The following is a 27,126-nucleotide window of genomic DNA, read 5'->3' on the forward strand; positions in this document are numbered from 1 at the left end:
CTCACAGCGCACTCACAGCACACTCACAGCGTACTCACAGCACAATCCCAGCACACTCACAGCACAATCCCAGCACACTCACAGCACAATCCCAGCACAATCCCAGCACAATCCCAGCACAATCACAACCCAATCACAGCGCACTCACAGCGCATTTGGGCCCATTGAGCAATCTCAGGATCACAATACTGCTCCTATGAATGGACAAAAGCACTGGAAATGCTCCGGGAAAACAGCTCTTGAACGAAGATGCAGATGGAAGCGGGGGTTCCAGTACGGGGTACGGACTGAGAAAGAAAGGATGAACGAAGGCAACCCCCTCTTGCAGATTAATGCTGTGATACAAAGATACAAGAATGAGTGAGCTGGTCATTGTCGCTACCGGTATGTACACGCAGAGATATGAGCAGGGAAGAGTACTCACTTCTAAACTACACTGTTTTCCATGCTAGCAAATACGTCTCACTGGGCATAACGGACTTGTGCATGGAACAGGGATATGCGTTGTGAACATTTGATGCATGGTGCAAACACTGCAGCAATGGTGGCAATGCATGTAGAACAATGGCCCTGGGCTACGACATCCAACAAAAAATCCTTGCATGCAACCGCAAGACCTGTAGCCCAGCAGGGTTTAGTTAATAAGCAGTGTTGATGGTGGTGTTGGTATCAGAGGATAAACGAACCACATATCACTCGCATTGGCATGTTGCTTCTCATACTCCTGTTGGTTGGCTGATTGCGGTGGGGTGGTGGTGATGCTCCCACTGCTGCTACTAAGTTTGTTGATGCTCCGTGTTGCTGTTGTTGCTGCTGCTCCCAGATCGACTGGTGCTTATGTCGCTGCTGCTCGGCCCGCTTATGCTGCTGTTTCTGTTCTTGCTGCACGGTGTGGATCCCGGCAAAGCCATTGTGTCCTTCTATGGCTACCGCCTGTGCCGTCACAGCAGCTCTTTACTGTTGCTGCTGCTGCTGCTGCTGCTAATGCTGCTGCTGCTTTTGCTGCTGCTGCTGCTGTTGCTATTGCTGCTGTTGCTGCTGCTATTGCTGCTGCTGCTGCTGGTGAAGCTGCTGCTGCTGGTGAAGCTGCTGCTGCTGCTGATGTAACAGGCTGGTGCTAATACTATTGTTGCTGCTTTGCTGCCTTGATGCAGTTTTCAAACCTGGCATGACTATGACTGATTCTCCTCTTGCTGCATTGACCTATCATGGCCGCTGTAGTCCGCCATCAGCATTACTGCTGCTGTTGCATCTCCCGCTGGCGCAACTTATCATGCCCTCGCACTGACAAGATTGCGTTATTTTTGCCGATCGATATCCGTGACCCTGTTGTTGACTTTGCCAATGCAATCAAACTCAGTACATGTCTTGGTCGTCTTCCATGTCCCTGGATTTCTTTGTGCGAGCTGTGTGGCTGCCTGTATTCAAAGCTCTGACCCGTCTCTGTCAGCTCCACTCCTGTTGGACAATTCAACAGCACAGAGAAGGCGGGACTCAACAACCTGATGGTGGTCTGTAGTGCAGAGTATGTAAATGAACTGAGTGTGTAAATGAACTGAGTGTGTGAATGAACTGAGTGTGTGAATGAACTGAGTGTGTGAATGAACTGAGTGTGTAAATGAACTGAGTGTGTGAATGAACTGAGTGTGTGAATGAACTGAGTGTGTAAATGAACTGAGTGTGTGAATGAACTGAGTGTGTAAATGAACTGAGTGTGTAAATGAACTGAGTGTGTGAATGAACTGAGTGTGTGAATGAACTGAGTGTGTGAATGAACTAACGTTAAGTGGGTCACAATGGACTGAGTGCTTGAATAAACTGAGTGTGTGTAGACATGCACCAACATGCATGTGTGATGGCGTCAAAGTACTAGATTTTTTAGATTGTTCTATGATCATGATTATACAACTCCAGGTGCTTGCTAACACACACACACATTGCGCGCACACACACACACAAACACACACACACACACACACACACACACACACACACACACACATACACAGTATGACAGTGTATACAGGCGGCAGCAGTAGAGGCCGAAAAATTTGATGCGGCCGAAACGGATTTTAGCCCTGGAGGCTGAAGTTTGTAAGTTGGAGAAAAGTTCTTATATCCTCTCTTTAGAAGACTCTCCAAGCTCTCCAAGCTCTCCAAGCTCTCCAAGCTCTCCAAGCTCTCCAAGCTCTCCAAAGCTCTCCAAGCTCTCCAAGCTCTCCAAGCTCTCCAAGCTCTCCAAGCTCTCCAAGCTCTCAAAGCTCTCCAAGCTCTCCAAAGCTCTCCAAGCTCTCCAAGCTCTCAAAGCTCTCCAAGCTCTCCAAAGCTCTCCAAGCTCTCCAAGCTCTCAAAGCTCTCCAAGCTCTCCAAGCTCTCCAAAGCTCTCCAAGCTCTCCAAGCTCTCCAAGCTCTCAGAACTTCAGAGGTGGTTAAAACTTGGCGATTCCCACGCTTTGGGGTCAGCGCATGCGATCTACTGTTGATCATGAGTGTATGATAATCCGTTTTCGCATATGCACAGTGCGTACTACATTCGTGGCACTCGAGATCAATGCCCCTTTGGAGCTTTACATGTGCAATAGATCTCCGAATTCGTCGAGACCAGTTCCTAAATTATCCCAGTTTCTTCCGATTTCCAGGAGAGCTTTCTCCAAGAAGCTAGACAGAATAAGAATGCGCCCTTACAGCAATCAAAACTCCAAATATGCGTACACTAGGTCAAGAGTTCACCTTAATGCGTACAGATACTACGGGATGAGCTGTTGCAATGCGGTTGCTAAGGTCTTGAAACAGGTTATCAATTGTGCACATTCGATTGTATCTGTCCGATCGAAGTGATCTGGTTGGTGGGGATCAGGATCCAGTTTCCACACTCGAATGCACCCTAAAAATGCTAGTGCACGTTGCTAAAGTGCTCTGCGCTCATATCTCATGGTCCAGACAGCGTGCTTGCCCCATAACTCTGAATTGTCTGCATCTCTGAATCACATACATTTACATTTCAACGGGAAAGGACCAACAATCTCGGACACCGTGATGAGAGTCACTGCTTCCACAAAACTTAGTGAAAAGTAGTAATATTTCCACTACAAGTATAACTCTCACCCACAGGGTTCCCGGCAGACGGATGAACGGGTAACTTTGAGATCAGCATGATGAGTGTATTCGTTTTCATTTGTCACTACACCATTGCCTATACACCCAGCACCCGAAAGTGTATTGGATTCATACTACAGTAACACAGTCAACTTTTTACTAGCGATTTTCGGGTGACACGTCTCATGTTGCATTCACATGCGCCAGCAGAACTCAGTGATCCTGGGAAAAACGAGAGAGTCATAAAAACACGACTCCCGAGCTGAAGGAAACCCGCCACTACATGTACCAGCCTGGCATGTACCGGCATTTGCCTACAAACCACACATGCATCTGTTTCTGGCTCATACTAATCTCTGCCGGTCTTTTGGTGCACTTCTCTTCTCCTTTCACGATGTGTTTCCCATTTGCCTACACATGCCAGTATTCAATCTGCGGACAGAACTGTTTCGTCCTTTGGGGACCCGACGCAAGCGCAAAGAGAAAATGAGGCCAAACATGATCAAACTGACAAGCCAGTGAGCTCTGCGTGACGCAAACAGCAAAGGCACTACCCCAAATGAGAGTGCTCAACTCTACAAGAGCAGAAGCGAAATACTCAATCTTCACCGGCGCAGAACTGTTTCGTCCTTTCATGGACTCGTCAGTGCAGCATAGTCTCTACACAGACCAGTATCTGTTTTCGACTCACATGTCGTTCATGACTTGTTCCCCGTTTTTTCGTTACACATGTATGTTTTATAATAGCTATCCACGTCGATTATTTACATGTATGTTTCTTGCACTTATGCACTCAGGTTTGACCCATGAACACTTTTCACTCACGTTTGACCCATGAACACTTTTCACTCACGTTTGACCCATGAACACTTTTCACTCACGTTTGACCCATGAACACTTTTCACTCACGTTTGACCCATGAACACTTTTCACTCACGTTTGACCCATGAACACTTTTCACTCACGTTTGACCCATGAACACTTTTCACTCACGTTTGACCAATGAACACTTTTCACTCACGTTTGACCCATGAACACTTTTCACTCACGTTTGACCCATGAACACTTTTCACTCATGTTTGACCCATGAACACTTTTCACTCACGTTTGACCCATGAACACTTTTCACTCACGTTTGACCCATGAACACTTTTCACTCACGTTTGACCCATGAACACTTTTCACTCACGTTTGACCCATGAACACTTTTCACTCACGTTTGACCCATGAACACTTTTCACTCACGTTTGACCCATGAACACTTTTCACTCACGTTTGACCCATGAACACTTTTCACTCACGTTTGACCCATGAACACTTTTCACTCACGTTTGACCCATGAACACTTTTCACTCACGTTTGACCCATGAACACTTTTCACTCACGTTTGACCCATGAACACTTTTCACTCACGTTTGACCCATGAACACTTTTCACTCACGTTTGACCCATGAACACTTTTCACTCACGTTTGACCCATGAACACTTTTCACTCACGTTTGACCCATGAACACTTTTCACTCACGTTTGACCCATGAACACTTTTCACTCACGTTTGACCCATGACCACTTTTCACTCACGTTTGACCCATGAACACTTTTCACTCACGTTTGACCCATGAACACTTTTCACTCACGTTTGACCCATGAACACTTTTCACTCACGTTTGACCCATGAACACTTTTCACTCACGTTTGACCCATGAACACTTTTCACTCACGTTTGACCCATGAACACTTTTCACTCACATTTGACCCATGAACACTTTTCACTCACGTTTGACCCATGAACACTTTTCACTCACGTTTGACCCATGACCACTTTTCACTCACGTTTGACCCATGAACACTTTTCACTCACGTTTGACCCATGAACACTTTTCACTCACGTTTGACCCATGAACACTTTTCACTCACGTTTGACCCATGAACACTTTTCATTCTCTGCTCCAAATTTGTTTGCACGGGCATCAGCATGCACACCCAGCTCTATCACACACAGCAGCCATTTGAACATGCGGTGAATGCAGTCCTGCTGCACAAGACTTCTTGCCATAGCTAGATAATGGCGCTATGCGCCTTGGAAGAAAGCCAGCGCTGTAGCCCGAACTTATTGTCAGCAATCCATAAGATTAAGGCAGAAAACTAAGGCAACGGCAGCTTCAGCATTTGCTAGGCTTCAGGAACCATGCTTTACTACTTCGTTTTTGAAGTACAAAAAACTCGCCAAGCGAAGAGTTATAGGCATATAGACCAGAGCATCATGAGTCACACGACTACAGTCTGCAGCACACACTACAGCGGATAACGGCAGCGCACACTAAGAAGACAGTTGACCAGGGTGGGTGGGTGGGTGGGCAGCTGCACACTTGGCAAGAAGAAAAACAATGATCTGCAGAATCACAGCAACAGCACTTTCAACCACAGCACACTGCCCTCGTACCCGTTCCGCACGCACGTGCAAAAAATATTAACAGAGAACTAGATTTCTTGTTTCTTTCGCTTCGCTCAGCCAACGAGAAATAAACATCTCACGTTTGACCCATGAACACTTTTCACTCACGTTTGACCCATGAACACTTTTCACTCACAATTGACCCATGAACACTTTTCACTCACGTTTGACCCATGAACACTTTTCACTCATGTTTGACCCATGAACACTTTTCACTCACGTTTGACCCATGACCACTTTTCACTCACGTTTGACCCATGAACACTTTTCACTCACGTTTGACCCATGAGCTCTATTCACTCACGTTTGACCCATGAGCACTTTTCACTCACGTTTGACCCATGAACACTTTTCACTCACGTTTGACCCATGAACACTTTTCACTCACGTTTGACCCATGAACACTTTTCACTCACGTTTGAGCCACGAGCACTTTTCACTCACGTTTGTGTTACATGCAACCCAGGCACTACACAAGACCAAGACACACTTGTCAGATAGGGAAAACTCAAGACTTGTATATCACTCGTTCAGAGCAAGACAAGACAACAAAACAACGGGCATGCGCATATGCATGCAGGCAACGTAAGTAATAAGATAACAACTTATGACGCGTTTGTACAACGCTGGCTCAGATATCACATCCCTCCACCATCAGATGGAAACGACCAGAATAACAGAAATACATAGACTGTGTCGTGGCAGCAAATAATCTGATAAGACGAACTACAGATCAAGGCAGACAGGAGCCTTTACAGAACGAGAAGAACTGCGCATAGACACGACAGGACTAGAACCACTAGACTGGTTAGAAGTAGATTGAGGAACAGATAAATCAGCATTCTCACGGATCTCATCATGTACAATTGAGCCAGGCAGTGACATAGACTCATTCGGCGGAACACTAGGTAGAGCAGTTGAAGACGGTAGAGCTGTGGTAGAAGGTAAAGCTCTGGAATATGGAAGCTGTGGTGCTGACGTAGCAGTTGAAGCATCTTGCACCGACTCAGCAGGAAGGCGTTTCTTCAGGTGGTCAGAGTGACGCTTCCAGACTCTGTTATCAACAAGACGAACCGTGAATGTTACAGGACCAAGCTGTTCTTCCACGATGCCAGCTATCCACTTCGGTGAGGAGTTGAAATTCATTGCCCAGACGGCATCACCACAATAGAACTGGTATGCATTTGCACCACCACGATCATGGGCAGTGCACTGTTTGTCCAAGACTTTCTTGCCGCTGTCCGGGAACACGAGATCCAGACGTGAGCGGGGACGATGTTCCTTCCAAAGTAGCTCAAACGGAGAACGACCCGTTGTTGACTGCGGCGTCATTCTGTATTGGAACAGGAACCTAGCAAGGCGGGTTTCCAAATCAGGGCCAGACATCTTGGCCAAGCCAGACTTCACCGTCTGTACTGCGCGCTCGGCTAAGCCATTACTAGGCGGATGATATGGTGAAACGAGAGTATGACGTATGCCATTAGATGAGCAAAACTCACGAAATTTACTACTTGCAAAAGCAGGGCCATTGTCAGAAACAATATTATAAGGTAAGCCAAGCAGAGCAAAGGTCTGCTCCAGCTTGCGAATTGCGACAGCCGCAGATGAGCCAGAGCAAACATGTGCTTCAATAAATTTACTATGACTATCGACAATAATGAAGAGCATCTTACCAGCGATGGGTCCAGCAAAGTCGACATGGACACGTAACCAAGGCTTACCAGGCCATTCCCATGGGTGGACTTGCTGGCGATGCGGCGACTTGGTGTCGTTCTGGCACTGCGTGCAACCACGGACGGTCTGTTCGATTTCTGCATCGAGAGACGGCCACCAGACATAGCTGCGTGCCAGGGCTTTCATTCTAGCGATACCGGGATGACCGGCGTGCAACTCGTCCAGCAATGGTGCACGACCCGGTGAAGGAATAACTACCCTGGAACCAATTAGGATGCAGTTATTCAAGACAGACAGCTCACTACGACGACGGGAATATGGCTCTAATCCCTCTGGAATGTCTTGGGGCCAGCCCTCAGACACGAACTTGTATACTATTGCCAGGGACGGATCTTTGCTCGTCCAGCGAGCAACCGATGCAGACGTAACCGGTGTAGTGTTCAAGACGGATAGCGATAGTACAGCCTCGGCTGGCTGCAGCGGTTCCGGTACCAGCGCCGGATTGGGGAGGTGACTCAACCCATCAGCGCAACCGTTCTGTTTCCCAGGCTTGTACTCCAGAACAAATTCATAATTGGCTAGTTTGAGTGCCCATCGCTGAATACGACCACTAGACTGAACAGGAATGGGTCTATCAGGATCAAACAATCCCAGCAGTGGCTTATGATCTGTTTGTAGTGTAAAGTTGCGACCGAAGATGTACTTGTGGAACTTGGAGACGCCAAATACCATTGCCAAAGCCTCACGGTCAAGCTGCGAGTAATTCTTCTCACAAGACGACAGCGTTCTAGATGCAAAGGCTACTGGCCGATCAGACCCATCTGGCAGAACATGCGACAGAACTGCGCCAACACCATACGGGGAAGCGTCACAGGACACGACAATAGGTAAACTAGGATCATAATGAATACTTATCGGCTCAGAAAGCAGCAGAGACTTGCCTGTATCAAACGCTTTCTGGTGACTATCAGACCAACACCACGACTTTGATGATAACAATTCATACAATGGAGCTAACACTGAGCTTAGATTCTCGATGAACTTGTGGTAATAGTTTATGAGTCCCAGAAAGCTTCTCAGTTCAGGGACATTATTGGGCTGTGGGGCCTTCACAAGGTCATCCACTTTCTCAGCCGACGGCCTAATGCCGACTGAATCAATAACATGGCCCAGGAACTCAATTGATTGCTGAGCCACGAGACACTTCTCACGATTCAACCTGAGACCCGCGGACGCTAGACGATCCAGGACCAGCCTCAGATTCTCATCATGCTCCGCACGAGTCTTTCCAGAAACAACAATGTCGTCGAGATACACTACGACAAAGGACAGACCTGCTAACAATTGTTCCATCGTGCGCTGAAATATTGCCGGGGCCGCCGACACGCCAAAGGGTAGGCGGTTGTAGACGAACAATCCTTTGGAGGTGTTGATCATGGCCAGCAATAGCATGTCATCACGTACATTGAAAATCAACATAATTTTTCGAATCGACCTTTTTTCAGGATCACTTTTCAACGAGGACGAAGCAAAGTCGGCCGAACGAAGCCTAGAGGAAGAAAATCACCCTCTCCACTTCACCATCACGATACTGACATAGATACGAGATGAAACAACTAAAAAATCCACAAGAAAACTGTACGGCCATCATCGCGCTGACTTTGGTCTGACTTTGGTCTGAGAATTTCTATCACGATCAAAAATGTACGAGGAGCACTCAAAAATAAGCAACAGACGTACCTCTATCGCTCTCTACTCCTTTTTGAAGGCACAAAAGTCGACTCTCCACTTTCAAACCAGGAACCAGACATACCAGTGGTCCTTTTCAGCTGCTCCACGAACGCAGGAAATGTTCACCAAGGGGCGCAGAGCAGCATCCATTCCAGAAAAATAGCTAAAATACGAGTGAGACTGCATGCCTGAGTACATGCACGAGTACATGCAGAAAATAGTCAATTTCAGCGTTTCTGCTCCAAACAGCAACTAGCTTCGACTAGAAACAAAGATTACACCAAAGGATCAAACAACAACCATTTTTCTGCAGTTTTTTTGCAGATGGCTTCCTTGTGCTTGGCCCAGCACGCCAAAAATCACACCTCGGAGGAGTACACAAATTACAACTCTCAGATGTCCTCGATTGCTGGCCATGTTGTCGTCAGCAGCTTAGACTCGTCGTCGAGCAACAGTTGTTGATAAGCATGTTTCAGGTCAAGCTTGGAGAAGAATTCGCCTTGCGATAACTTCTGACGCATAAGGAACAGAGCGTGCCTTCAGGAACCGGGGTCTGGCGCTGTCTGCCACGGACAATTTGACTTTTCCATGTTGCCAGGTGCCCATGCTACGTTGGAAGAGCTGCGGGAACTCTGACAATATCGAGTGCTCGCATGACACGTTGAACACGAAGTTCCAATTCAACCTCAGCAGTTGCAACGCGTCTCGACCCAGGAGATTTGGTCCGTTTCCTTGGACAACGACGATCGACAATTCTGCTGATTTACGAGAAGCATGGGTCGCAGAAGCACTAAAGCGACCGACGACATTCAGAATTCCGCCGGAGTAAGTACGCAGCTTCGGCAGATCACTTGTGTCGAGCGACAAATTGACCTTGGATGCCAGCCGATGAAATTCGTTTTCAGACATCACCGTCATGGCTGCACCCGTGTCGATTTCAAACACGACTGGCTGTTTACATAACTGGAGGGTACAACAGTACGGGTCCACGCGGTCCTTGTCACTCTGCGTGCGGTACAACGAATAGTACTCGTCCAGGCCGCTGCTGTACGGACTTGCAGTTGTAGGACCGGATGCAACACTCGCACCAGTACCAGCACTTGCACTATGACTTGGAGCAGGAGCAGGGTCGACTGGCGACGTTCCATGTACTTCTTGAGACTGGCCAACCATGTGTACACTGCCACCAGTGCTGGACTGCTGTGAACGGCAAACTTTGGCGAAGTGGTTTGGCTTCCTACACTTCCGGCACGACTTGCCCCAAGCTGGGCATGACTCGCGCTTCTCGTGCCACTGGTCTCCACATCCACCGCATTTACGTGACTGGCCACGCGATGACTGCACAAATCCACCCCGTCCAGCTTGCCTGTGACTCTGGTTTCGGTGGTGCACGGCATTTACAAGCATACTACTACTCCCGGTATAACCGGTACCAGACGAAGTAGAAGTGGTTGAGGACATTCCTTCCGACTGGGACTGGGCGTCCTCCCAAACTCTGCACATTTCCAACGCTAGTGGCAGAGTCAGGGCTGGTTCTGACAGGAGCTTCTTCTTCAGCTCACTGCTGTCGACTGTGGCTACGATTTGGTCACGTATAGCTTCCGCAGTTTGTCCTTCATTCTCGAAAGAACAAAGCCGAGCTTGCTGCCGAAGCTTGGTGCAGTACTGCACTGTGGACTCTCCCTGCCGGCGAGTGAGTTGACGGAAGACGTGCCTCTCATACGTAGGGTTTGCAGGAGCACCGAAATGAGCTTGCAAGGTACGCTTGCACTTGAGGAACTCATTGTCATTCTGTGTTCTCTGATCTGGTGGAAGGCTGCCATCTGGGTTGGATAGTTCCTCGAATAAATCCTGAACTTCTAGACCCGCGAAGTGCAAGAGCAGTGCTTTTGAACGCTTCTTGTTCGTAATGTCCTTTCCCGTCAGATAATAGTCAAAGGCTCGAACCCATTTTGTCCACGTCAGAGCCACTTGAGATGGGGGTCCGGACGTGTCGAATGGTGGAAGACGGTCACGATCTCCCTCCATCGCGCAGGACGTTGTCTTCGTCGCCAAATTGTTACATGCAACCCAGGCACTACACAAGACCAAGACACACTTGTCAGATAGGGAAAACTCAAGACTTGTATATGACTCGTTCAGAGCAGGACAAGACAACAAAACAACGGGCATGCGCATATGCATGCAGGCAACGTAAGTAATAAGATAACAACTTATGACGCGTTTGTACAACGCTTGCTCAGATATCACAGTTTGACCCACGAGCACTTTTCACTCACGTTTGACCCATGAACACTTTTCACTCACGTTTGACCCATGACCACTTTTCACTCACGTTTGACCCATGAACACTTTTCACTCACGTTTGACCCATGAACACTTTTCACTCACGTTTGACCCACGAGCACTTTTCACTCACGTTTGACCCATGAACACTTTTCACTCACGTTTGACCCACGAGCACTTTTCACTCACGTTTGACCCATGAACACTTTTCACTTACGTTTGACCCATGAACACTTTTCACTCACGTTTGACCCATGAACACTTTTCACTCACGTTTGACCCATGAACACTTTTCACTCACGTTTGACCCATGAACACTTTTCACTCACGTTTGACCCATGAACACTTTTCACTCACGTTTGACCCACGAGCACTTTTCACTCACGTTTGACCCATGAACACTTTTCACTCATGTTTGACCCACGAGCACTTTTCACTCACGTTTGACCCATGAACACTTTTCACTAACGTTTGACCCATGAACACTTTTCACTCACGTTTGACCCATGAACACTTTTCACTCACGTTTGACCCATGAACACTTTTCACTCACGTTTGACCCATGAACACTTTTCACTCACGTTTGACCCATGAACACTTTTCTCTCACGTTTGACCCATGAACACTTTTCACTCACGTTTGACTCATGAACACTTTTCACTCAGGTTTGACCCATGAACACTTTTCACTCACGTTTGACCCATGAACACTTTTCACTCACGTTTGACCCATGAACACTTTTCACTCACGTTTTGTAACCTTGGCCTGAGGTTACAATTACATTCACAGGAGCGTAAACTCCCCAGCCCCCAGCCAGGCACCAGTTCCAACCATGACAAGACGTTGAGATCAAAACTGCAACTCTCAAGTCCAAAACATTCTCTTCAAGCAAAAGGAAGAACCAGCATCATAACAGAGCGAGCCAACGAAAGGATACGCATGCGTGTGTGCCTGTGAGTGTGTACGAATGACGTATGCATACATGTCATGAAGTAGAGTCACAATTCATAGCTATAATTAAGAGTGGAAATATTACTACGCCAAACGGAACATGTGCAACATGTTACACCTCCCCCCTCGTTACAGAGGGAACGATAGTGACCGAAAGTTACAAAGCTTAGAGCATATCCGTGATAGCTTTCTACATGAGAAAATTAAATACTGGAAAGTGAAATAGTGTGGCGCAAGTATGGTACAAGTGTAGTTAATCGGTGTGAGGTATAATGGAAAGTTTAGAAACTACTAATGCTATGTAAGTGGACTGTGAAACAGCAAGTGAAATGCTCGACATTATTCATACTAACCTAACAACAGGTAGGACTGTGTGAAATATGTGTATTTCTGAACTAAGAATGTACAATTTCTCAATAATCACACTGTACAGTCATAGACACTCACTGAGCAAACCTTGCCGGCGGCTGAATGTTTGCACGGTTCCGCAGGTCATAGTGGTGCACAACAGGCACAGGTGCATGATTCAGTGCTGCGGCTGGTGGCGGCACCGGCGCAGCAGCAATTACTGGTGCAGGTGGCGCCTGCACTGGAGCCGGGATTGGTACTGGTTGCACATTATACTCAACATCAGGCGTATAGTCGGCAATAGAAGTCGGAGGCGAGTTCGGTACGAGCTCATTGGCACTTGCAGGCAGATCAGAGCCAGTCCAAGCCTTCAGACGGTCAACGTGAACAGTCTGGGTTGTGCCGGATTTGTCAGCTATCCGAAGTACTACATCGTCAACACGTTCTAGCACAGTGTACGGGCCTTTCCAAGGTCGATGGAACTTGGAAGTCGTACCTGGTTTGACGGCAGGAGAATGCAACCGAACCATGTCACCAACGTTGAGTTTCGGTTGTTTAGCGTGCTTGTCATAGTGGGCCTTCTGCCGTCGCTGGGCTGTTGCTCCAGCATCACGGGCATGCGAGAACGCTCGTTGTAGATTGCGTCGTAAGTTGATAACATACGTGTTCACATGGGAGCGCTCAGAGTCTGGTGACTGAAACATCACATCAACTGGCAGGTGGATTTCATGACCTAACATGAGCATCGCTGGCGTCTCCTTGGTCGAGGAGTGCACACTAGACCGGTAGGCAAGCAGACAACGTTGCAGATGACGGTCCCAATTGGTGTGGTGGTCGTCGACGTGAGCAGCCAGCATTTGCTCCAGTGTGCGATTCATCCTCTCGACTAAGCCGTCACTCTGGGGCCGGTATGCTGTTGTACGTGACTTTCTGATATCCAACAACTGACAGATCTGCTGGAATAACCTCGACTCAAATTGCGCACCACGGTCAGAGTGCAGCTGGTATGGAATACCATAACGACAGAAGAAGCCGTCAACAAGGACATGTGCTATTGTTTCAGCAGTAATATTCGGTACAGGAAACGCTTCTGGCCACTTAGTGAAATAGTCACAAATGACGACTAAATACTTGTTACCGCTAGGCGTAGTAGGCAGTGGGCCCATAATATCAATAGCAACTTTCTCTAGCGGGAATGATGGGCGGTCTTGGACAAGCGGGGCTTTGGCCTTTGGTAGCGGTGCTTTGCGGCTCTCACAAATATCACATGCTTGGCAAAAATCACTAACTGCAGACGACATGAAGGGCCAATAACACCGCTTGCGAAGCTTGTCTTGTGTTCGCTCAATACCTAAGTGGCTTCCAGAGACATCAGCATGCACAGACTGAAGCATGCGGGATTGCAGAGACTGTGGTACAACAAATTGTAGGTACGGTGTGTCGCTATTCTCGGGGTGGTAAACCCGGTACAACACTCCATCAATCAGTCTAAGACGCTTCCACTGGCTCCATAATCGTATCAATGCAATAGACGCACCGTGCATGGCAGAATCACTACGCAGGGGCCTGTCAAGTAATGCCTCCTGCCAGCCGATCATTGTACTCACATCTGCATCTTCTAATTGAGCTCTGCGCAACTCTTCAACAGTGAAAGACTCACACCAATTGGGTGGCGACACTTCAGCATTGACTGTTACAGGATTACTATCAGGACTAGCGCTAGACAGGTGATTGACAACAATATTCTGCTCACCTACTCTCTGCTCGGGCGTTGGCGTCGGTGAGGTTGCGGTAGCCGGGCTGTGGTAGCGGAGTCTTGACAAGGCGTCTGCATTGACATGCTGCTTCCCGGGCCGATGTGTGACGACGTAGTCGAAGACGGCCAAACGCTCAATCCACCGGGCTAGAAGACCGTCCACTTCCCGGAACGAATGTAGCCAGATGAGCGCTTTGTGATCAGTTCGCAATGTGAACTGATTTCCAAGTAGGTAATGGCGGAAATGTGCAGTAAATGTGACAACAGCAAGCAGCTCCTTGCGTGTACTGCCCATGTTACGTTGGGATCTCGTTAATGCTTTGCTGGCATAGGCAATCACTACTTCCTCACCGTGACTATTGACTTGCGAGAGAACAGCTCCCATGGCGAGATCTGACGCATCAGTGTCCAGGATGAAGCGCTTGGCAGGATCAGGATATGTCAGAACAGGTGACTTGACTAGTCGGGACTTCAGCTCAGCAAATGCCTGTTCACACTCATCTGTCCAGTTGAAAGTGGCATTCTTCTGGGACAAACGGTTCAGGGGCTCTACAATTTCTGAGAAATGTGGCACAAAGCGGCGATAGTACGATGCGAAGCCAACAAAGCTACGCACCTCTTTCAGTGATGTTGGGGATGACCAGTCTTGAACAGCCGTGAACTTGCTTGCGTCCGGTGCCACACCCTGCTCTGAGAATAAGAATCCCAGGTACGTGACTGAGGACTGAAGCAGTGAGCACTTCTTGGGCTTGATCTTGAGGCCAGCTTGACGAAGACGACTGAATATTGTTTGCAGACGACTCATGTGTTCCTCAATCGTTGATGAGAACACGATAATGTCGTCCAAGTAGACCAGACAGATATTGGGTACTAGGTCACCAAGGACCCGGTTCATGAGGCGTTGAAAAGTTGCCGGTGCGTTACACAGGCCGAACGGCATACGGTTCCACTCGAATAATCCGAACGGTGTCACAAACGCCGACTTAGCTTTGGCAGCTTCATCTATCTCCACCTGCCAATAGCCAGCTGCGAGATCTAAGGTAGAGAAGTAGCGTGCACCAGCCATAGCGTCGATAGCATCATCCACACGAGGAAGGGGAAAGGCATCCTTCTCGGTGATACTGTTCAACTGCCGGTAGTCGATGCATAGCCGGATAGATGAGTCAGGCTTGCGTACGACAACTATCGGAGCAGCCCAAGGGCTTCTGGATGGAGATATAATCTCATGATCAAGCAGTTGATCAACGTGCTGCTTTACCTCGGCTCGTTGACTGAGAGGAATTCGGCGGGGTGGCTGTCTCTTAGGTTGATCAGATGTAGTCTGGATGTTGTGTGTTACTACATCAGTCTTCCCAAGGTCGAATTGTCCCTGCGAGATGATATCGGCATTGTCGTTGAGCACAGTAGCTATAGCAGACTGCGCTTGCGGATCGAGGTGACGTAAGTCAAATAAATCGTCTGGCTCGGAAGGTGAGCAGCTCTCTTCCTGTACTGCGTTACAGCTATGCTCGTCAACAGAGGCAGCATGCGTAGGCGAATCATTGAGATCATCGTCAATGTAAATATCAGAATCAAATTCAGCAATTTGATAATTCTTCGGGACAGTTGTGGAATGAGGAAGAAAATTTTGTAGGCGAATCCAAACACGGCCAGCAGAGTCAGGAGTAGCCACCACACGTGACATAGCAGTGCTAAACTTGGAAATAAACTTCTCTGAAGGTGAAACAAAACCAGCAGAGCTAGGTAAATGATTATCATCGGTACGCAGCTGCGCTTGAACAATGACTTGTGTATATGCTGGTACAGTAACCGAATTAGCAAGATGAACACGGCAGACTACAGGATTAGCATTATGGGTGGGCTCTAGGGGTACATCGACACCGCCTGCATCGAGCATGTTGCGACCGAAATCAATTGTGCAGCCATGAGATTGCAAGAAGTCAATGCCGATTAGCACATCGGGCATAATGTCAGCAACAATGACTCTGTGGCGTACAGCAAGCTTGCCAGTTGCTAACAATACGACAGCTTCCCCGAGCACAGGAACAGAAGAATTATTTACCGCTTTAAGAACAGTATTAACGGGTGAGATAGATAAATGAACATTACGATGAGAGAGAGACTTAGCAAAGCTGGTGCTCAACAACGTTACGCAACTGCCGGTGTCCACAAGCATGTTGGCTGGCACAGCCTCGACCGTGCCTTGGATCTGCACCGTGCTGTCGGACTGTGTTGCAAGACACGACAGAGGCAGGACGATCGAGTTGTCTGGACACTCGGCTGGAGTAGTTGTGCAGGCCTTACAAGTTGTCTCAGTAGGTAAGCAGACAGCCTCATGACACACCGAACACGGTTGACTCTGCTTACCGGTACATGGGTCCATTGGGGAGGTTGCTGACGGCGGACCCTGGTTGTCAGCGACGCTCAGTTTCCCCGACCGCGTCCACGACCCCGGTGACCACCACGGTTAGCCGGTGTGTATCTCTGGTGCGGACAGTCAGGTGCGAAATGCAGTGTGCTGTCGCACACATAGCACCGCTTGGTGTCACCATCTCCACTCCGATGCAGATTAGTTGGCCTCTCCAGCGTGAGCCTGGAGATCTTGTCTTCCAGGGCTGCCATCCTCGACAGCAGGGCGTTGAGTGTAGGGTCACTGGGCTGAGATTGCACCGCACATACAACTGGGCTAGCTGCCTGCTGCTGCTGGTCTGCCTCCAGGATGCACTGAAAATGCATAGCCCGTCGGAGTGCATCATCCAATGTTGGTGGGTCCGTGCCACGAACATGCAGGCGCAGGTCCCTGCTGTCAAGGCCGGCTACAAAGGTGTCGCGCGCCAGGGTATCCTGCACTGCTCCAGCCACCGTGGGGTACGCCCGTCTACTGAGCCTGCGGACGACTTCCGCAAAATCCGACAGGGACTCGCCACGAATTTGCCGGCGTGACTGCAGCTCTGCTCTGAACGTGGGGATGAAGTTTGCGTCGCCGAATCGCTGTTCAAACGCCTGCAGCAGCTGGTCGAATGGGCCTGTCCTCGTATGGGCTTCCAAACTTTGGAAGTAAGACAGTGCGTGGCCGGTGAGGTACAACCCAATGTACCTGCCTTGGTCTGCCGGTGTCCAGTTGTTTGCATTCGCGACGAGGCGAAAATGGCCAATCCATGATGTCCAGTCGGCGTTGCGCTCGCCAGAGAATTTCTCTGGTGTGGCCCATGCCCGCATCTGCTGTTGTTGACGTGCTGGTTGTTGCGCTGGGCCCGGTGGTGGTGGTGGAGGGGGCGGAGGAGCGCCACCTTGCTGAGCCATCTCTACACGATCAATCTTCCACAAATAATTTGGTACGCGTGCTCTCACAAGACGTGGAATTCGAATTCGCTGCCACCACGTGTAACCTTGGCCTGAGGTTACAATTACATTCACAGGAGCGTAAACTCCCCAGCCCCCAGCCAGGCACCAGTTCCAACCATGACAAGACGTTGAGATCAAAACTGCAACTCTCAAGTCCAAAACATTCTCTTCAAGCAAAAGGAAGAACCAGCATCATAACAGAGCGAGCCAACGAAAGGATACGCATGCGTGTGTGCCTGTGAGTGTGTACGAATGACGTATGCATACATGTCATGAAGTAGAGTCACAATTCATAGCTATAATTAAGAGTGGAAATATTACTACGCCAAACGGAACATGTGCAACATGTTACAGTTTGACCCATGAACACTTTTCACTCACGTTTGACCCATGAACACTTTTCACTCACGTTTGACCCATGAGCACTTTTCACTCATGTTTGACCCATGAACACTTTACACTCACGTTTGACCCATGACCACTTTTCACTCACGTTTGACCCATGAACACTTTTCAATCACGTTTGACCCATGAGCTCTATTCACTCACGTTTGACCCATGAACACTTTTCTCTCACGTTTGACCCATGAGCACTTTTCTCCGGAGCGTATCCATTTTTGGTAGCGACATTGTTAGCCGTCACCTCCCGCCAGCCTTGCTCTTTCCCTTTGCCATTCAACTGCTCTGCCACCAGCGCATTTTTTTCGCACGCCTTCAACGTGTATCTGCTTGAGCGGACTCACACCTGCTCATAGACCCGCATGAGATGGTTCTCCGTTTTGGACGTGAAGAGAACGGGAGGCATGCTCAAGAGCTGCACGCGTCTCGAGTATTTTCCAAAAGCTCCTTGCTTTGTGAAGGACGCTAGCGTGCTTGAAGCTCAAATAAAAAATTGAGTAGAGTTCACAACAAGTCGGTACAGTGCAGTTAATACTCCCTGGTGCAGTGGTCTGTACATGCAGTGGTCTGTACTGTACATGCAGTGGTCTGTACTGTACATGTAGTGGTCTGTCTGTACATGCTATGGCAGTGTTGGTGTTCTTACTCGTACGTTTCCGACCGTAAAAGGATTCCGAGTGCCTCAAAAGGGGTCGGGAAAATCCTACTGCTATTGCTGCCGGGAAGGTCACGTGAGCGCGAATTATTTCGAAAACTGTCATGACGACTTTCCCTATACTGCTGTTCTATCCCGTGATTTGAATGCACACTTACCAAGTATATGCAGCAGGCATGGGCTTCCGACTCCAGCTGAACACCAGTCACTCCTATAGTCCTCCAGCTGAACACCAGTCACTCCTATAGTCCTGGTCCGTAGCTAGCTGGGGTGCACCAGTAATTCTGTCTCTACCGAACCGTCATCCATGGTCCAGGTTCGGCTGGAAAGTGGCGGTAGCGGGCGAAGATCATTATAAACGCTGCCATGATTGTGTTTCTTGCTGCTGACGGCCTGTATAGATGTTGCACTGCATGTTAGCAGTAAGTAGTCCGCATTAGTGGACGACTGCAAAAGCACAAGAGATAATGAAACAAAAAACCCATGTAACTTGTAGTTCCTTGGTCCTTTTGTTCTTCTACAAACAAAACAAGACAAATATTAGCAATCAATTTGCGATACAGTCGAACCTGACAATTAGGAACACCCAAGGGACTGACACCAAATGTCCTCAATTCCCCGTTGCTCCCACCAGCATGCACCACCATGCACCAGCATGCACCAGCATGCACCACCATGCAACATGAACAAGCAAAGATACTTCATACAGTAGAACCCCATTTCCATCCAATATGCCACTGCTCCCCCCCCCCTCCCCCCCCCCCCCCCACTGTGCAGCCTCTGATAGTTCGGCGGTATTCAGTAAAAAATCCTAGTTTAAAGGGGAAGTTAAGGCAAAAATTAAAACCAGTTGTAGTCTTCGGGGTGCTGAGTCGAATGGTCTTGGTCCGAGAAAGCTGAGACGCTCCCTTCCTACTTGAATCCCAATCGAACTCGCGCACTTCCACCGAAGCTGGGTGACTGCGCCCTACTAGATGGGGATTTGTATGCAAAATGTCACTAAATGCGCCATTTCGTTCTTATAAAAGCACGGATGACCGCGATTGGCCCATATGTTGTAGTCTTTTGGACGCTGAGTCGACTGGTTTTGGTCCGAAAAGGCCGCGATGCAGCGTTCCTCCTTTATTCCCAATCGAACATGGTTGAACAAGCGGTCACGTGCTCCTGCGTACACCAGTCAGCTGGTCACCGTGCCTGCAGGGTACAACTTACTAGCCTGTTTGACCTTTTTTGGGTGCAGTCCTGTCACTCGAGTTGAACTCGAGTTGAACCTTGGTGTGAAAGTTGTCGCCTGCTGGCGGTGTGACCAGGTGATTTGGGCACCCAGGAGCATGTGACCACTTGTTCAATCATGTTCGATTGGGAATAAAGGAGGAACGCTGCACCGCAGCCTTTTCGGACCAAAACCAGTCGACTCAGCGTCCAAAAGACTACAACATATGGGCCAATCGCGGTCATCCGTGCTTTTATAAGAACGAAACGGCGCTTTTAGTGACATTTTGCATACAAATCCCCATCTAGTAGGGCGCAGTCACCCAGTTTCGGTGGAAGTGCGCGAGTTCGATTGGGATTCAAGCAGGAAGGGAGCATCTCAGCTTTCTCGGACCAAGACCATTCGACTCAGCACCCCGAAAACTACAACTGGTGAAATTTTAATTTTTGCCTTAACTTCCCCTTTAAAGCAACCCCCTTGCGAGCAAAAGCGATCGTTAAAGCCAAGTTGTCTTTAGAAAAAGGTCTAATACATCCGCGGCATACCAAATCGTGCACATACTTCCATGTACCTCGCTATCAGGGGCATAGAGGTTTGTTTCCTTCATTGCTCAGTGTAATATTTATAGTACTTCCATGTACCAATACTCCTAAGGAGAGGTGCTGGGAATCATGGGATCACTGTCACTGTGAGCGTCATGCAGACGAAACACCCAGGAGCTCTCAAAGTTGTCACACACCTCACTCCAGTGCATGCAGATTGCGCATCGGAGCTTTTGATCGCTGTACGCAGGACAGAGGCGGCACTTGGTACACTAGAAGTCTGCCAGATTGTCGTAGTTTCAAAACTGTTGTTAAAACCAGGTGTTTGCTAATACCGGAGCTTGCTTAACCCAGGGTTTACTGTACTGTAAATCAACAAATAGTCGGCACATTAAAGACCTCTCTTGAATAGTGCCCTATCTCAAATGGGGCCCCAGCCTCTAAGAGCCAGTGAAAACAATAAAGCCCTCTCTTGAACAATGCCCCCCCCCCCCCCCCCATCTGGCCTGTAACCAGCGCTTGTGCAAGTTTGGTGTTCTTTTGCTAATGTACTTGTCCATCTTATTTCACTGGTGGTTTCAGGATCAAAAACGCAGTTTTTGTTGCCGTTATTGTTGAGTCGTGATAGTTTACAGTAAGCGTTAGGCTCAGTTTTTCTTTGCCTTCATTGTCTTAAGCGGGATTCACAGAAGCATTTTTGCGATGCGACAGACGCGAAACCGGGAAAACCCCAAATCGCAGCCATGTCGCACCCCACGCAACTGCCGCAACTGGGCCATCGCAGGCCATCGCAGAAGTTGAGCTTGGCTCAACTTTTGCGATGCGATGCGATGCGACAAGCGATTTGGTGTAGGATTTTGACCTTTTCAACAGCAAAGTTGTACAAAGGTGCAAGAGTTGCCTATAATTTTTTACAAGTTGTGTCAAACCGCGCGAATATCATGGTGACGTACCCAAATCAGCAAAACTTTGTCGCATCGCTGACTTCTTCTGTGAATGGTATTTCGCGAGTTCGCATCGCACGCATCCATCGCAGATCGCGTCGCATCGCGTGTCGCATCGCAAAAAATCTTCTGTGAATCCCGCTTTAATGCCGGATGGCGTAAATGTACCAGCATTGAAAACATAGTGCCCTCTCCTGAATACTGCCCCATCTATGATGGATATTGAAAACATAGTGTCCCAGGGGCACTAATCGCGCGAGTGTCGTATATATTTTCGGTCCTGGACATTATTGGCCGCAAAATTGTTGCGGCTTTTATTTTGCAGACTTAATTGGGACAGTGCACAGTAGACAGACAGCAGCAGTACAGCCACAGAATTTTAATACGGCCGAAATGTGTTTTAACCCTGGGAGGCCGAGATGTATTCTACCTTGGGAGGTCGAAATTTGAAGGCGCCGAAAATCTGTAGACTTGCAGTACATGTATGCGTGAATGAAAAATGACTACCCTGTTTCCCGCAGTGTAAGCCACACTGGAAATACCAGTAATTCAACCAAAAGAATGATGGTCAAAACAACACTGATACACAGACGTAGATGTCTGTGCAGATATCTACTACGTTTTTCATTATTTTTGTAACAAAAAATATTCTGGCGACTTCGGCGGTATTGGTCATGAAGTTGTTTGTTCCAACGAGGAACACACGCTTCTTGCCGAACTTGACACTTGACTGACTCGCGACTGCCATCCGGAGCACACGAGGGGCACGTCGCACCTTCCACTCAGCAAACCTGCAGGAAAGCACCACTCCCTGCTCAATACACAGTGTTTCGGGGAATTCACCCCTCATCAGTTGAGCTTGAGTAGGCTGAGGAAGATTGTTCCTGAAAAGCAGTCGCGAGTCAGTCAAGTGTCAAGTTCGGCAAGAAGAGGGTGTTCCTCGTTGGAACAACCAACTTCATGATTACCGTAAAGTCCGCTGCAAACGCCCACCCCATTCTTGCAAGATCTGCTGGCCTATACGCACTGTCACCCCTACTGTACGAAAGTGCATCTCACACCGTAGCGCGAGGAGCGCTTTGCTACGGTAAACTATGTCTATTTTCCGGGTTTCAAAATGTTTTTGGGCACTAGTTACGAGCTAGTTCCTACTTGAAATTGAAGACACCACTGCAGCTGAACTTATGGTTGATAAATATCGGGTGGTATTAAAAGACACCATATTGCCAGGTGTGTCTTTACCACCAGAATTGTCAACTAGCTCCTACTTATAGTGATTTTATGATGTTGGTTGTTCTATTTCGCAAATCCAAACGGAAGTTACTTCGGAATAACAAGGTAGCGAAGAACAGGCTATTGCAGGAACCAAATACTCTTCTGACGGTGTTTCAAGCCATCATTTCCAAATCACGCAAAGCGCAATGGCAAGGGTTTTTCTCGAGCACTTCAGAGTTTTCAACAAGTTAGCAATGACTTTGTAGGTGTAGCTTCTGTGACATCCCCCCTGTTGGACTTGCAACTGCAATACTGCGACCTGTTAAGTCGTTAAATGACGCTTCGTCAGAACACTCACCGTTTCATTCTGAAAGCGCGACATCGTAGCAAGCGCTGCAGAAATTCCATGATTTGAAAACCAGATAGATTCTACGGCATTACTTCATGGAGAACGAACTAATAACAAATATGACTCATTCATCGTATGAAAGGAAATCTCGATCGAAGTTTTTTTCTTTGCAGCAAGATAATGACAATGGCTTTTTCAGAGCCTGTTGGTAAGACATAGGCAGTTTGTAGGCATTATAGTCATTCTCGTATGCATTCGACCTTCATGCCAGTTTTCTACAACTATATTGACCTGAAAAAGACGAAAATAGTATGGACCCGCTGGGGTGGGCGTTTGCAGCGGACTTTACGGTAGTACCGCCAAAGTTGCAACTTCTAAGTCGTATTGTTGTCCCTCAAGCGGACGTGCGACTAGTTGTTGGAGGTGACAGCGTTGCGAATAGCTATACTGGCTCTCAACGTCTGTTTAGCACAACTCCATAAGCGACTCTGACTCACGCTGCTACCTGCGGCTTCACGAGGCGTTTGTCAAGCTGGAAACAAAGCGTCTGTGTAAGTTTGTATCCCTGGTGATGGTTTGGCCTGGAGAGCAGTATATAAGTGGTGCTTTTCAGGCACAATCTTCCTCAGCCTACTCAAGCTAAACTGATGAGGGGTGAATTCCCGAAACACTGTGTATTGAGCAGAGAGTGGGCTGTAGCATGGGAATTTCAGGTGGCGGTCCTGTGAAGTGGGATATTTTACTTGACCTGAAATGAACATTAGAGGGGTTAAGATGCACTTTATTTCACGTCAAATATGGCGTAAAACTCAAATTTTGACGTTAGCTGCAGATCACTTGTGTTGTTTTTCGAAGCATGAGCCAAATAACGCGAGCTAAACTTTCGCGTCACGTCAGAAATAACGTGTATCTTAAACTCTCTAATAGTGAGGAAAAACACGTTTGCACAAATGAGGTGGGTCAAGTTTTCGAAATAATTATGGTCCGGCCATTTTGAGACCAACCGGACCGGGCGCTACTGCCCTGCGTGCACCCACCCACACCCACCCCCACACATACCGGTACTATTATTCAAGAGGGGCTTCTAATCAAGTGAGTACGGTACACAAAAACACACACACACACACGCGCGCTCGCGCGCGCGCAAACACACACGCACATGCACATACACACACACACACACAAACACACACGCACACACACGTGCGGACACACGCACACACACACACACACACACACACACACACACACAGATGCTATGGAAGACACAGCCGTGGACCATGGTAGAAAATTTACAGAGCTGGAAGTAGGCATCGGCGGCTAATGCTAGCATTATAACTAGCATTATATGGGTGTTTTGAAGAAGTAGCAGTGCTCGGCATTAGGTGGCATGTTTTGGCTGGAGAAAGCATTATCAGTTCTATTCTTGTACAATACAAGACTTTTTACACGTCTTTTCACATGACAAGAGGCTTGTACAGACAGTGTACCGACACTCTTGCGTCGCTCTTCCGACAGTTGCGTGTTTTTGTGTGGTCATGCATATACAACTACACTTCCTTATCTCAGTATGAGCCAATTGTGGATACATTTCTTTTCCAGGTGCATTATTTGCCCAAGATAGCTCGAAAATGTACATATCACTCTAGCATTATAGTGTGAATGGAGCATTATAACAGGCATTATGCCGTGAAATATCGAGCACTGCCAAAAGCATTATACTGTGAAAAAAACAAGCATTAGCCGCCGATGCCTAGCTGGAAGTACTTCGGTGTCCTGAACAGGTTCGACAAACTGAAACCCGCCATTGCTCATGGGCTACTCGCCATAGACTATTTCAAGACTCGAAGACTCCAGCTTCAGCGACAACGAACTTGTTACTTACACATCCCAAACTTGAAAGCGGCCCTGAAGGTTCGCTAGCGTCAAGAAAATTACTGTTCCTTCCTTGAAGCGCACCGCTGTTCGAAGGTCCTATCATAATCAGTACATCACATCATTCATCATAGGTCAGTATGCACAACTCTACAGCTGACTTCTCCGGCCGCTTTCGGCGCTAACAACAAGCCTCTTATCTCTCATCATTCCGCTGGGTCCGATCCGGCCGTACCATTACTACTATTTTGTTCTTCTTCAAGAGTAAGCACGATAGCTGCTACAACAATAAATTTTATTATGAGCCTGGCGAGGAAAGAGTTTTCAGCGAAAACCGGGGAGTCGAAAATACCACTCTCTGGACTCTGGTGAAAACCCACATGCTTTTTAGCGGCAGGGAGTCCTATACTAATACGACACATGCTTAGCGGTAACCGGTTGCAGACTACAACAAAATGTAGGCAGGCGCTGGTCGTGAAAATGACTATTATTTAGAATCAACTCGTAAAAACTCCAAGTCACGTTTATTCAACATATTAGGCGAGACCAAAAAAAATTAGAGATTCCCGGGCCCTCCCGCACCAAAATCGAGCCAAAGCCAATTTTTTTTGAACAGTTCATACATGTACAGTACTGATCATGTGAGTAGATCTATGACGTGGAGTCACACAAACCCGAGCTTGTACGCCTCCATGATGTACAGATCAGGGCCATCGTTGGCCGAAATATCAAGGCGCAAATATCAATAGAAAAATCGAAAGGGTAAACCGCGTATACTGTTCTCTGTTAAAAATGAATAAAAATTACCGGAAAATGCTGTAAAAAAATTCAACATGGCATGCATACATATAGTCATGTACATAATAATATTAATAATAATAATTTGGAAAGGATTGGGAGAACTTCAATTTCAAAGGATCAGTTGGGGAAGTGAACTGCCTGAAAAGAGAAAAAATCGCCAGACCCACCAGGACTCGAACCTGGGACCCTGCTTGTCATGAGCAATGCTCTAACCACTGAGCTATGGGACCAGGCTGAACCTAGAAGGCGCTGACAAGTTTTTCACTCCAAAGGCAGCTCACAACACGTGCCACACATACTGATGGCACTTGAGTCTTTTTCCCTCCCCCAGGGGACCAACCACGGTCAGTTTCTGGAAACTACCAGAGGTGAAAGAAAGTGATTAAATTTGGAAAGGATTGGGAGAACTTCAATTTCAAAGGATCAGTTGGGGAAGTGAACTGCCTGAAAAGAGAAAAAATCGCCAGACCCACCAGGACTCGAACCTGGGACCCTGCTTGTCATGAGCAATGCTCTAACCACTGAGCTATGGGACCAGGCTGAACCTAGAAGGCGCTGACAAGTTTTTCACTCCAAAGGCAGCTCACAACACGTGCCACACATACTGATGGCACTTGAGTCTTTTTCCCTCCCCCAGGGGACCAACCACGGTCAGTTTCTGGAAACTACCAGAGGTGAAAGAAAGTGATTAAATTTGGAAAGGATTGGGAGAACTTCAATTTCAAAGGATCAGTTGGGGAAGTGAACTGCCTGAAAAGAGAAAAAATCGCCAGACCCACCAGGACTCGAACCTGGGACCCTGCTTGTCATGAGCAATGCTCTAACCACTGAGCTATGGGACCAGGCTGAACCTAGAAGGCGCTGACAAGTTTTTCACTCCAAAGGCAGCTCACAACACGTGCCACACATACTGATGGCACTTGAGTCTTTTTCCCTCCCCCAGGGGACCAACCACGGTCAGTTTCTGGAAACTACCAGAGGTGAAAGAAAGTGATTAAATTTGGAAAGGATTGGGAGAACTTCAATTTCAAAGGATCAGTTGGGGAAGTGAACTGCCTGAACAGAGAAAAAATCGCCAGACCCACCAGGACTCGAACCTGGGACCCTGCTTGTCATGAGCAATGCTCTAACCACTGAGCTATGGGACCAGGCTGAACCTAGAAGGCGCTGACAAGTTTTTCACTCCAAAGGCAGCTCACAACACGTGCCACACATACTGATGGCACTTGAGTCTTTTTCCCTCCCCCAGGGGACCAACCACGGTCAGTTTCTGGAAACTACCAGAGGTGAAAGAAAGTGATTAAATTTGGAAAGGATTGGGAGAACTTCAATTTCAAAGGATCAGTTGGGGAAGTGAACTGCCTGAAAAGAGAAAAAATCGCCAGACCCACCAGGACTCGAACCTGGGACCCTGCTTGTCATGAGCAATGCTCTAACCACTGAGCTATGGGACCAGGCTGAACCTAGAAGGCGCTGACAAGTTTTTCACTC

The 27,126-nt window shown here is 48.0% G+C and overlaps 1 long non-coding RNA gene across 1 annotated transcript; it reads right to left on the reverse strand.

The window, feature by feature from the left end:
* Nucleotides 1–1,052: 1,052 nt before the first annotated feature.
* On the reverse strand, nucleotides 1,053–25,154 carry LOC135828742 (uncharacterized). The gene is made up of 4 exons (XR_010555740.1): nucleotides 24,845–25,154; nucleotides 22,969–23,003; nucleotides 18,855–19,143; nucleotides 1,053–1,458 (listed from the first exon to the last, which is right to left on the reverse strand). It is a non-coding gene; the product is annotated as an uncharacterized LOC135828742 (long non-coding RNA).
* Nucleotides 25,155–27,126: the final 1,972 nt, after the last annotated feature.

This window comes from Sycon ciliatum, chromosome 12, assembly GCF_964019385.1.
Source record: "Sycon ciliatum chromosome 12, ocSycCili1.1, whole genome shotgun sequence".
NCBI classification, from domain to species: Eukaryota; Metazoa; Porifera; class Calcarea; order Leucosolenida; family Sycettidae; genus Sycon; species Sycon ciliatum.